Source organism: Misgurnus anguillicaudatus, chromosome 7 (assembly GCF_027580225.2).
Source record: "Misgurnus anguillicaudatus chromosome 7, ASM2758022v2, whole genome shotgun sequence".
In the NCBI taxonomy this organism is placed as follows: domain Eukaryota; kingdom Metazoa; phylum Chordata; class Actinopteri; order Cypriniformes; family Cobitidae; genus Misgurnus; species Misgurnus anguillicaudatus.
This window is the reverse complement of record NC_073343.2, coordinates 7,386,027-7,399,696: the sequence shown is the minus strand read 5'-3', so window position 1 is coordinate 7,399,696 and position 13,670 is coordinate 7,386,027. Positions and strand designations below refer to the sequence as shown.

General features: G+C 38.1%; 2 long non-coding RNA genes across 5 annotated transcripts; both read right to left on the bottom strand.

The window, feature by feature from the left end:
• Positions 1-390: 390 nt before the first annotated feature.
• On the bottom strand, positions 391-2,807 carry LOC141365243 (uncharacterized). 2 transcript variants are annotated; one of them, XR_012370439.1, is made up of 4 exons: positions 2,014-2,807; positions 1,856-1,927; positions 1,618-1,700; positions 391-530 (listed from the first exon to the last, which is right to left on the bottom strand). It is a non-coding gene; the product is annotated as an uncharacterized lncRNA (long non-coding RNA). The 2 variants fall into 2 exon arrangements; XR_012370440.1 differs by lacking the exon at positions 391-530 and adding an exon at positions 556-812 and having other exon boundaries at positions 2,014-2,805.
• A 1,436-nt stretch (positions 2,808-4,243) lies between these two features.
• Positions 4,244-13,570, bottom strand: LOC129426302 (uncharacterized). 3 transcript variants are annotated; one of them, XR_012370438.1, is made up of 7 exons: positions 13,422-13,570; positions 12,745-12,875; positions 8,948-9,019; positions 8,711-8,852; positions 8,135-8,207; positions 7,180-7,304; positions 4,244-4,915 (listed from the first exon to the last, which is right to left on the bottom strand). It is a non-coding gene; the product is annotated as an uncharacterized lncRNA (long non-coding RNA). The 3 variants fall into 3 exon arrangements; XR_012370437.1 differs by lacking the exon at positions 13,422-13,570 and adding an exon at positions 12,990-13,322; XR_012370436.1 differs by lacking the exon at positions 13,422-13,570 and having other exon boundaries at positions 12,745-13,317.
• Positions 13,571-13,670: the final 100 nt, after the last annotated feature.

The window sequence follows — 13,670 nt, the reverse complement described above, 5'->3', positions numbered from 1 at the left end:
TGCCATACGTCACCTGACAAGTAAAACAGTGTAAATAAAGCAATAAAAAACAAATGCAATACTGTACCTACAAAAACATTTGTCTTCAAGAAAATAATTTTTTTTATATATAAAATGAAGCATGATGAATTGCAACTTTATTATAAACCAAGATTATGCACTCTACATAGTTATGTAATATTAAAAACACTTTGACAAACAAAAATAGTTTTTCAAGTGTATACACCTATGTCAGCTATAATGTGATATCTGTATATATAAACAATTGTATTTTTTTTATGACATTTGACTATGTTGCAGGGAGACACCTATAGCTCTTTACTGGATTTATCCATGTGAAAACCTGAAGAGATCTGTCGTCCTCCTCAGAGCAGCTGGCACGAAGCATCACAGGGAAGAGCTAAAGCTGCAGACACAAGTAAAAGAAAAAAGGGACAGGAAGAGCCAAAGGGACGGGACATGCAGCAAGAGGAAGACCAGCAAGTAGACGGGGAATGTCTACATGGGGAAGACGGGCAGCTTCACCTGTTCTGGATATATATTAAACAAAAAACTATAACAAAACATTTACGACAACTAATATTAGCATGTGCTATTTATTACTATCATTTTAATTTGATCTAAAATAGGTGTAATGACAATGAGTGGGCCTAGAAGTAAAAAACAAAAACAACAGTCAGACTTTCTATTATTCCGTTTATAATTCTGGTTTTACATAATATGTCAAGCCAAAACAACATGACAGAGGGGAAAAAGTCCTCATCAAAAGTGCTGTCATCACTGTTGAATCATCTGGGTCTTTGCAATCAATCCTGCAAATGTAATAGTAGGGCCAAGCTCAAATCGTGGCAGTGGCAGCCAGTAGTGGCACTTCTGGTCACAGCTAGAGCTGCCAGTGACTTTCTGAGGCAGTTCACAGCATTTCGAGATGCCTTAGGAACAAGATGCCACCACTCCGGGAACTTTGAGGCATACGCGGCCATTCGTGAAATTGTGGGTGCTGTCATTATTGTGTGTGCTGGCTGACAGTCGTGTGTAGGAACACCGGCATTTCGAGATGCCACGGTTACCCTTGAGATGCCACCACTACAAGGAAAGAGACAATTATGAGTTAGCCTGAGCTATGAATTAATAGAAATAATAAAATTCTTGCTTCTCATTTTGTTTACCTTATTATTTTAGCGGGTAGACTGAGTAACGTGGCTAAAATATTTCTAATTTATTTAAACAATATTTGAAAACCAGGAAGCTCTTAATTCTTACAAACACTATCATGTCTAAGGCCACAACCTGCATCAGCATTTACAGTGACCAGTCTACCCGCAAAAATAGTAAGATAGGATAAACAAAATTCAAGAATTCCACTATTTCCATCCATTCATAGCTCAGGCAAACTCTCAGACAAACAACTATCAGCCAGCATGCGCACATCCATGACAGCACCCACAAGCGTAGTGTCCAGAGAGGTGGCACCCAGTTCCCGAGGCATCCCGAAATGCCCGCACCTACATACAACTGACAGCCAGCGTGCAAACATTATGACACCACACAAAAACCACATAATTTTACAGGCACAAGCAACAAAAGGGTTTTGTAAGATTGCAATACAACACTTACACAGTTCTGAAGATCACTGGCATCTCCATTCACAGTAATGGTGGACTCATCATGGAAGCTCATCTTAGGAAAAACTCACAACACTCCACAGAAAAAAAATATTGGTTTATAATAGCAGGATGAATAACACTAGCTGGGGTTGGTTATGCAACACTGTAATCTGTTGCTTGTGATGCTCACTTTTATGATAAAATAATTTTAAAACACATCTTTACATAGTAAAACATCTAAGATTCACCTGTCGTGTAAGAGCTGCATCACTTTCTGCCATAGAAACGTATTTATTCCAGGCTCCTGAAAACACTGATCTCTGTAAAGCATATTTTAGCAATTTATTCAATGTAATTCTATGCAACCTTTATATTACTTATTTAAATCATTTTTGGTAATGCCTACCTGTCTGATAGTGAGTCAGTGGATGAAGCCATGCTAGATAGGGTTTGCAGGTCTTTGAAGTAGTTGATGTTGATGGTCCACACACTTAAAAAAAAAGATTTTGATATTTGAAATATAATTAGATGTTCACTTAAAGCAACAGTATAACAACACAAGTACAATTTACAATGATTTTTCATATCATATGTACTGACAGTACAATTCTTATTGTTCTGATGTAAATGATGATAGCTAATCTGTAGCTGCTATAAAGTAAAGTAAAGACAATTTTGATAAGACACCATTGAATCTTGCTTCATGTTATATTGCAATACAATACAGCAAATATTTGTGACGTTATACTATAAAATACCACTTGATCAACAAAAATATTTGCACTCGTGTACATTTAAATAAAGACTAATCTTGTTGATCGACATGGCATAGGTTTTCTGTAAGTATACGAATCAAAACAACTCATCTGTCGAGTAAAACACAAGCAAGATCTCTGTCTAGTTAAAAGTTTGTCGAAGCTCTCCATCAATAATCTGCATGATGCGAATTTAGCATGTCACATTCTTAATATCGTAGTATATTCGTTCCTACTTAAATTATAATTGATATTATTTTGCTTTAAGTTACTGCTTGAAATAAGCTAATGGTTTGCTAGACACTACTTCCCCATTTGACCCCCGTCAAGTGAGCCGTCATCTGCAAATGCATGGTCAAGCCAGCCGGCGCCTAAATTGTGATGCACGTCATTTTGTAACATTACGGTACGGATACTTGCAGCGGCCAGAAAACTGTCATAGACCTACGCGATTCGACTTCGCGCGCGCGCCGAAAGATTTGACGAACGCATGACGTCAAAGTACCGCGAGAGCGGCTCGAGAAATATTAAAAAACAACCCAACCATAACCCAACTGCTGGGTCACTATTGGACAGAACACGCGCTGGATTGGCTTGACCCAACTGCTGGGTTAGACCATTTAACCCAGAATTCTGGGTTGTTCATTTGACCCAACCATTTGGGTACAATTAACACTCTTGCTGGGTTAAATGTTACTCAAGTGCTGGGTTATTTAATTTGACCCAACCAGTGGGTACAATTAACACTCTTGCTGGGTTAAATGTTACTCAAGTGCTGGGTTATTTAATTTGACACAACCAGTGGGTTGCTGTCTTGCTGTCTCATTCCATTTGTTTTACTGGAAAGAACCTTTTTGTTTTCTAAAAAACATCCCAAAAATGTACATAACTTCACATAATGTAAATAAATTGTTACAGATTAAAAATATGTGAATAACTGAATTTTGACAAAAATGTCAGATTGAACCTTAAAATTCCAATGTAACAAATTGTTAGATATAAAATAAATGTAACAAATACCCCCTGTAAAACAAAACTGAGAGGCCCCTGTTAATGTGATTTAAATTGCATTTAATTTTTTTTTACATTTAATACAATGTTTTAATTACATTTTTGTATATTTGTATAATACAAAAGTTACAACCCCATTATGACATCAAACAATCCCCACGGACTTTATAACTCTTAATATTTAAACTATGATGATTAGCATTTCATTTACTTTACATTTTCATTCATCAAAATGTTATTAAAAACAAGAAGCCCTGAAACAAAATTTTTTTTAAAGAGCAGCTATGGTCCGATTCACATTTTTACATTTCCTTTGGTGTGTAATTGTGTATTAATTCATGTTAACGATATGCAAAAGGTACAAACCCCAAAGTAAACGATAATGCGAGTGATCTCTTTTCTTGGACTACAACAAACACAGATTGTAGGCAACAGTTTACTTCCTGGGATTGGTGACGTAGACAAGACCGAAATTATCATAATTCCTCCCACTTGACCTCACAGCCTGTAAGTAAACTCCTGTTGGCATTGCATTGTGGGCGAATCTTTCAAACATAGCACTGAAATAGTTAATTATTAGTGATTAAATGTTGTCCTCAAAATGTTAACAGAGGAGGACTCATGTCCATCAATCTGATAAATGGCATCCTGGTGAAACTCCCAGGTGGGAAGACAATAGGTGTGTTCGAGATCATCCGGCGCTGCGCAGACCGATCGACGAGGTTTGCCGCTTGCAGTCGAGGGAGGAACTGAAGACGGAGCCGTCAAGCCGGACACCTGCTGCTTGCCGTAGTGACGTGTGCGCCGTGTTTCCTTGTTTATAATCGCAAATTAAGTGAATTAGATGCTGAATTTGATAAAAACAAACATTTTATATCGAATATTTTAATTGCTGCTTAAACTGTATACCCGAAAATAACGGGAAACAAGCCTATATTATTAAAATACCAATAGAGTTTGTTATTTTCATTTTTATTTTATTACACGACACAATATAACATATTTTAGGATATTAAAGTGTTTTTTTTCCTGTTTTAAAACATGAATTTATAATGTTTATTAGTGAAACTAAAGGTTGGATTAAACTTGAAACGCACGTGATCGTTGTCATCAATGAAGCGACCAATCAAGTAAAGCCGTTACGTCATCACAACTCCGGGCAGCCGCTCTGGAGAAGCTGCACCGGCTGAGCCAGCTGGCTACTCTCAAAACGCTCTCGCGGTACTTAAAAACCATATGACACAGCCACGTGCCTGCAGCGCCAGCTGAAGTCGGACAAAAGTACTAACCAAAATGCACTGCTTCAAGTCACCTGCCGATCGGTCTGCGCAGCGCTGCATGAAGTCGAACACACCTATTGCTTTGTGTAGTTAACATCAAAGACAAAAAAAAACTTATCAACATCCTTCACCAAAGAGTTTGTCTCAGAGGCATTGCCTCCAACAATGGCAAAAATCTGGCAGGTCCTTCTTGGCTCGTCCCCAAGTCACAAAACGTGGAACATCTCTGATTTTGCAGATATTCCACCATGTTGGTCCCCACCTGTTGAGTACACACCACAACTTAGTGATGATTTAAGTCAAGCATTTTTGTGAAAGTATCAAAAAATACAAATAAAATAACTGCAAACATTCATTCAAACTTTTTTATTAAAATAGTTCTAATAATTAAGTAGTATATTCCACTGCTCATATTATGATATTATGGATTATTAATATAATCACAATACATGTAATATTATCTTAATATTACAGTGAAACTATAATTAGAAGACAATTAAAAGATTTTAGTTAAAACACCTCAAGCATAAAGATTGTGCATCCATCCTTTACAAAAGTAATCCATCCGGCTCCATGAGGATAAACAAAGGCCTTCTGAGGGTAATCCATGCGGTTTTGTGATAGAAATATCCATATTTAAAACTTTACAAGCTAAGATAAATAGCTTCTGGTAACACCACGCCTCTGCATTCAGGAGAGAGTATTAGCGTAGTCTACGCACTTTTATTTGTGACGTAAGACAAATGCGGAGGCACAGAGCATCAGCAAAGACTGCAAAGTGCGTACACTCTCAAAGCTAGAACATTTTCTAAAAATAAAAAATAAAAATGTGATCATCCGATAAATAGACATATGCATCTTGGATGGCTTGAGGGTGAGTAAATCATGGATTTATTATCATTTTAGGGGTGGCACGGTTCATGAAAAAAATCTGAACTGTTCGGTTCACTTGTCTCGGTTCGGAGCGTGTGTGCGCCGCACGGTTCAATGGTTCATGGCATGCGCAATGTATGTAGCCTCGTGCCCTGTATGTGACCTCAGATAGCGTGTTTCCCTTTCGCGAATCGCGCGAAAGAAGAGGTGACTGGTGTGGAGAGTGAGTGCTGCATGTCGTGTTACGTTTAGAAATGGCAAGTGGGAACTAAGGAAGTCTGCCCGGGGTTGGAGGATGCGCCAGCATCGTATAAGTTTGGTGTGTGGAAACAGTTTTTATTTCATGTTACCTATGATGACAGCGGAAATAAAACAATAGATAGAACTGCAGTCTATGGGCTGAATGTGTTCGAACAGCCACAGGAGACCACCTTCTCTCCGACCATTTATCTGATCTGAGGTACTGAACACAATGTTTTACCTCTTTTCTGACTTCTGCCGCGCTATTTTTAGTCTTTCATTGATAAAACGAAAGCGGCTGATTTCCGCGTTTCATTTTGTTAGCTTTTGAAAGTTGCGTGATCTTATTTCATAAATTGCCCCTCAAAGTAATCAGGACAGAATTGGTCAAAAGTGGACAAAAGAGACGGATTAAAATATTACAGGTGTAAAACTTATGTTTCTCTCTCGTCCACATATACTCTGCAGTATTTAAGCAGCCTCTCGGTGATAAATCTTAGAGCTACACTGAAGTTGGCATTTTGATAAATGCAAGTTATCTTTGTGTGCTAAAAAGGCACATAAGTTCATGTAGATGGCAATACACATTCTATTTTTTTGCCAAATAAATGTAAAGCATGTTGAAATCATCAATGTCTTCCCTCTTGCTGTATAAAAATCTCACCTGGCTTTCCTCAGAGATGGTCCCAATAATGTGCTAAGTCAAATTCAGTTTGTGCATGATTACATGATATAACTTTTTTAATACTGCATTCTAAATTATGGATAATTAATACATTAATAAGATAATACATTTCTGGAGTGTTAAAAAATTAAAAGAAAAAAAAAAACAACAAGAACCGTACAGAACCAAGAACCGTGACCATAAAACCGTGATACCGAGGGTTTTGTGAACCGTGCCACCCCTACAGGCTATTATGCGAAACATATCAATAACTACAAACATCCACGGACTGTAACGATAAATCGTGCAAATGCGCGATTTCTCAATGAATGAATTTGAATGAATTACGGTAAAATGCCGCCACATCCAAAGCCAGAGGGCGCTCTCATGCAGAAACTCCAATTGTGCCACAGAAGAAGTAGCATTACAAACCCTATTCCAGGAAATGTCTAAAGAATATCACCGTTCTTCAGATTGTTTCAGGTATTTTCATGATAATAAAGAATATTTTGAATAATTTTGTAATGCACGTTATAAACGACTCCGACTCAAAATGATTTTAGATTGATGAGGACTTCCTACTGACCAAAACCCCATAGTACACGCACAAGCTGCACATGAAACACAGAATCGCAGCCTTGCGATTCAGAATCGATTTTAGACAGGTCTTTTTAAAAGGACACGTGAATTATTGTTACACCCCTAACATCCACCCTTTTCAAAGTAGAAACACTAAAGCAAAAACTTACAGGTTGCATGTCAATAAAGGACCTCTGGGCCTCCACAGTGGTAGGTCTGAAGACTTCTCCTCCTCCCCTGTAAATGGATGGAGCTAGCAGAGTTGGCATCTTCAGTGCTGTTTCCCCTTTAGCAGCTAAATAATTTTGAGCAAATACAGTGTTTCAATAACATTTAAATGGTTTGCTGTAAATAACAAAGAAAAGAGAAACAATAAAGGTGCATTCACACAGGGCGAAAGGGTCAAAGCTTGACAGGAAGGCTTGTCTGAAGCGTGGCCAACATAAAAATATGCACATAGTTTGTTATTCAGTCGCTGGGTGCGCTGCATTATATAAATACAGTAATACTGCCAATCACTGTGTATAATGATGATGATTAGACGCCTAACGTTACTCAGTTTGTGGAAGTTAATGCCTGTTAACATATAGAATTAATATGTCACGTTTAATTACTATTTTTACTGGTTTTAATGTCTTACATAAGAAACAGGACATATACTGTACTTTAATGCAACTAAGGGATAAATAATGTCATTCTTATAAACATGTATGACAGTTCAGAGACTAGTAGCAGGGGCACAAACATTAACCTGGCTTTGAGAGCAAATGTGATGGAATGACGTCACGGATATGCGAATTGGTATGTCGAGAATCGATTCTGAATCGAAACAGGATCCTAAGAATCAATTTTGAATCGATTCATGGGGGTCCGGTCGATTCCTACCCCTAGTTTTTTGAGAAAACTGTTTTGCCCTCTGTACGCAACAAGTCACTTACACATAAAACTTAAAACTGGTTTATTTTACAAAAAGAAACAGATTATGCGTGATTAATTCGTATTTGCCGCTCATGAAACTGTGTTTGATTGCACGGCACTGTTTGCAGACCTGCAATGCTTTTGGCAGTATTTCAGCGCAAAAACCGTGCCAAAAGTGTAAGCGTAAATATTAAGTTTCAGTTTTACCTGTATATCCTTCAGGCAAGGAAATTCATACACCAATGCCTTGTCACATGCCTTCTTAGTGTCTGATGATGGCCTGTTATGTAGACAACAGCAGTTGATGAAGAACTTATGCAATATGGTAAGCAATATGGTAAGCTATTGCAGAAGCCTGTGTGATCTTACTTAGAATTTACTTAAAAATAATGTTGGTATTTTCATGTTCAAACACTAATGTTGCGTACACACCACACTTGAAGCATTGCGCTCCTAGCTCTTTACTCACGATTACCTACAAGATTTAACTTTGTGTCCTGCGCATTTTCCACTTGAGTTGAATATATTGTGGCAGATAAGTTTGAAACAAATAGCACTTGTTTGCGGCAATCACACCACCCTATTCGCGTCATTTGCATCACCCAGCGCAAGTTTGTGTCTTGCATTGACTTTGTATGTAATTTACTTGCGCAAATCTTTGAATTTGCGTTTGGTGTGTACGCCCCTATAAGACTCGCTATTAAAAAAAGAGAATGGTCATTTATGTTTTCTAAGCATTTGCTTGCTACTATATGTTTGCAGGCTTATTTAAATGTAGCTTACTCAGGTTTCACCATTGGTTTCCAGCAGATGGGATGCAAGGAGTCTCACAAGTAGCCTCCTCTGCTTGTTGGTAATTGCTTGCACTTTAACGGTTTAATACGGATTTCCTCTCAGGGGTGCTTTCCAAAATCTGACAAACTGCCTATAAAAACAGAACAATCATCAATGTCTTTTTAGGTCCATTAGAACTGAAATTTTATTCAGTTAATATCCAATACAAATAAAGTCGATACTTACAAAGGCTGAAAAAAGTTCCACTGTCATGGTGATATGATCTGTTGGGGTCAATTCAGTGGATTCTACTGAACTCTGTTGGTGGATTGAACAAAAATCAAGAAAGAATATTTAAAGCGACACTCCACTTTTTTTGAAAATATGCTAATTTCCCAGCTCCCCTGGAGTTAAACATTCGATTCTTAATGTTTTGGAATTCAGCAGCCGGTCTCCGGCGCTACCACTTTTAGCATAGCTTAGCATAATCCATTGAATAGGATAGGAACTATACTCTCATACTGGCGTAATAATCAAGGACTTTGTTGCCGTAACGTGGCTGCAGGAGGCGCAATGATATTACACAGCAGCCGAAAATAGTCCCTATAGTATCTTTCAATTGAGAGTGAGGAGTCACGTGCCGATTTGGGCGGAGTTTGGGCCGGTCGGCCATGATGGTAGGAGACGCTGTCGGTTGCCAGAGGGAACTTCACAGAGGCGCGACTTCCAAAGCTCCTAATTTATTATTTCGGCAGGACAGAGACGATCTACAAATACGATAAAGAAAAAGGAATAAAGCAATGCAAAAAGATAAGGCGAAAGAAAGGGACCTTACAGGAACAAGCTCACAAACAGCGTTGTAGTTACTGGCAAAGGTAACTTAAGTTTCTTCACACGCGTTTGTGTATTGTAATTACATTGCATTTAGCCGACACTTCTTGACCAAAATGACAAAGTAATTAACTGCGACGGTTTCTAAACACGAGATGTCCAATGTACACAAACGTTTCCAGCATGTTGTGATGTAGAATATTTAGGTATTTAGTTGTAATTTGATTTTAGCCCAATGCCACTGTTGTAACTTTACCAGGTTTTTGTGTTGGGGGCTGCAAAGTGCCTATGGTCGTTATATGTGTGATTGGAAGAGGTAAATGATTAAAGATTAAAGCCATTAACAGTGTGGGTAACACTTTACTTAAGGGGTGTGCATAAGACTGACATAAAACCTTCATAATTATTTATGACATGACACATGTCATGAATATAAAGGATGTTTTATGCATGTTTATGACAATTGCAAGTGTCGTTCGTTCAATTATGAAATCTTTAATGCAAATATGCCATTGCTTGAGATGTCTTTGTTATGCATAATGGTGTCTTAATTTCGGTAACCTAAAAAACTGTATTCCATTGTTCGTATGTTTTCCATATGTATCATGTGAGGTACTGGAGCAGTTTTTAACGCAGCAGTAACTGCGAGGCATGTAGAATTGCGAAAAACTACTCTACTACGGAGCTAAGAACACAAGTAAACAATCATGTTCTGCCGCCGGAATCCTGCCAACATGGCGGAAAGGGGGAGGGGCTCTGTACCATGACGACAGCTCCTCACTCTCAATAGCAGGGGACTATTTTCGGGCACTGCGTTATATCATTGCAAACATGCAGCCATGTTACGGCAGCAAATTCTTTGAATATTACTCCAGAATGAGAGTATAGTTCCTAGCCATCTGCCTAGAAAATAGCAACTTTAAATTTTCCGTCAGTCTTAGTACACGATGTAACTAGAGAAGAGTCAAGTATTTAAATAGGAAAAATATTGAAACTCTGCTTATTTTTATTTTTGAGCGCGATGCTAAATGGTTTAATCAGATTCAATGAATTGTGCCAAGTTATGCTAAAAGTGGTAGCGCCAGACTCTGAGATCGGCTGAATCGATTTCAAAACGGTAAGAATCAAATGTTTAAAGCATCATGAAACACTAACCAACACTTTTTTAGATGTTTAAAGAGTTAATTGTGTTGCACATCATAGAAGACAATGTTAGTATCTGTTAATTTTGAACATTAGGTCAAAACTAGTTAATTTTTAGCTTTTTTTGTGATATTTTTGTCTTCCGGGTTTAAACTCCATATTGCATAAACGGCACGGGCTGTAGTAGTGGGCTCAGGATCACACATGGATACGGTTCTGTATAGTAAAGTAAATGTGACTGCGCCATTACGCACACTCTGTAAATACGTTGGATGATTTTCCCAGCGATGCTGTCAGGGCTAGACTCACCATTAACTGAATTTGCTCAGGAAAGCTTCGGGAGGCAGGTTGACTTTGATATGTCCTGAGGACTTTTCCTTATCTTCAAACACGCTCTTATTTCAACTATAACAGTTTTACTTGACCTTTGTTTAAATAAAATATTATATTCAGTTTAATTATTTTTGTAATAGGCCTACTGCTATTCCTAGTTAATCTTAATATTTGTTACACTATATCAGTTGCCCTGCCCACTCATCACCTTTCTTCTCACAGCGTCCACGCCCATTTAGGTTGAATTTTTGGTTGAAGTGGAGTGTCCCTTTAAAATCACATACTTCAGCGTGCAGTCGGTGTAACTCTACTTTGTGGTTTGATTGTCGGCCAAAATGGCGAATTGCAACGGGGGCAAATAATATCAGTTTTATGATTGGTCAGGCACCTGTCAATCAAACTCCCCTAATACTTTCCACACACAACTCACTATTATTGAGTCTAGTTTCCCGCCCGATTTAAAATAAGTAGCTATACTTGTGGATTTAATACGAAACGTGTTTTCGCCTTGTAACTAAATAGGGCTTGGGCGTCGTGACATCATTACTTGTCGTGGCGGCCATGTTGGTTGCCTCCTTTACTGCTGCGCTCCATGCTGCGCTCTGTTTATAGACATACTTTCTCTCAATCGTGTGTCTTAATTTGATTAATTTGTCGTTATTTTTTCAACCATGGTAAACCGTTGCTGTATTAATAATAAAGTAACACATTAAAAGTAATTTACATTAAAAATGACAGATAAGAACAAAACTTCATTATGTTTTATTCAATATCGGAAACCAAACATTAACCTCAACCCCTCAGTAATGTGTATACATGACATATAAATGACATTTATATATACGACAGTGAAGTATAACATTGAATATTAATTTATATAGCTTAAGTCAACATTGAACATAAGGGAAATGTCCCGGTTTACTCGCCCAAAATACGGGAACATTTCAACATTCATCTTTCTGTTGCTATCCCTCTGCTGACAGCAAAAACTGCTGCATTAACTAAGCTAGTTGTGAAGCTAGGTCATACGTGACTTTGCTTACAGATTGGCGTGAAATCGTGCTCTTACAACAACCACGCTGTTATTTTAAATGACTCTTTTTTCATATGGATCCCAACCGTTAACAGTTCCGATTTTGTCCACATACCGGTCCCTGCTTCCCTGTTTAACGTATCCCAGTAAATTACACATACTTTTCCGGATTTTAACATCTTTTTTCTTTCTTTTAATTCTCCCAACTCTGCCGCTTCTCCTCGTTCAACTTGCTGTATGATTACATTCGCGAGGCCACCAACATGGCCGCCACGTCCCAGAATGCAACGCGGCGCCCAAGCCCTATACAAAACAAAACTATGGTGAACATGAACGTCAGTGTATATTTCTGACTGTTAATTTACCTCAGGATTTAACGTGTGACGGCAAGGGGTAATTTACAGCGCTCCGTCTAGATTTAATATGAAACACGAATCCCCCTTTCGAATTTTAAATTATTCATAGATGAATACGATTTTAGCGATTAATTTACAACGTATAACTTACTGAATATTTCAAAAGAATGCAGATATAGCTCGACTACGACTTAACGATGAGGCATGTTTCTCATAACAACTGTTGGCACAGAATAAAAAACATTAACCCCACTCCCCCACATCAAAGCATGTATTCTGAACAATGAAATATGCTTTGTCCTACGACAACTTCTTACAAAAATAAGTAAAAATTCACATTAACTCACCATGAAATACCGCCTGGTCCGAGTAGCGTGATCCAGTCAGAAGCGAAGAATCCAGAAAGTGCGGCAATTAATAAACCAATTGCTGGGTCAAAATAACCCAACCAGGTGTTTGTTTTTCAAAATGATCCTGGCTTTGACAGAAACAGAAGACACTGTCATTAAACGTGCCCCCATCGCTTCCTCTGACAACTATAAGATGTGCCAACATACTTTCCGCACACAACTGTAGTGAATATTATGTTTACCTCCGGACCGGAATTACAAGTGTGCTAACGGGATGGTTTCGTTTCAGCAACAACATACATAGGCCGTTTCTCAATCTGAAGGTTGCAGCCTGCGGAGGTCGCATATGCAGGCTGTATACGTCATCAAGCCTTGTTTATTTAAGTTAACTGAGCATTACGTTCGCAAGTCATAAGCATATTACAACAGTTTACAGTTAATAATAGTCAACTTTATAATAAGACAGTCATAATGACGTATGCAGCTTACAAATACGACTCCAAACACTAACAAATGCGGCCTCCGAAGGCTGCAGGCAGAAACGGCCATAAACAGGCTTTTGTGATCCGAACTACTTTTAAACTTCCGGTAGACTTCGCATATAATTATTGACAAAAGTCAACTGAGAGTAGATTATGTCTGATAACAAGCAATTTATATAAAAAATAAATTACCTTAGTTCACACCACATAGCTAAGCGCACTACTACGCTGAAATTGTGTTACTGTGACAACGCGCTTCCGAAACCACTTACGATCCTCGTTCTGGATTAAATATGAAACGCACTTTATCAAACATAGCCTACATACAATAACGTTACCCCCATATCTGTGGAAAAGCGAATGAAAATAACAATGAGCTTCCCCCTACCACAACTACAACATTTATAATATAAAAATTGACATGAACTTACCATATAATAC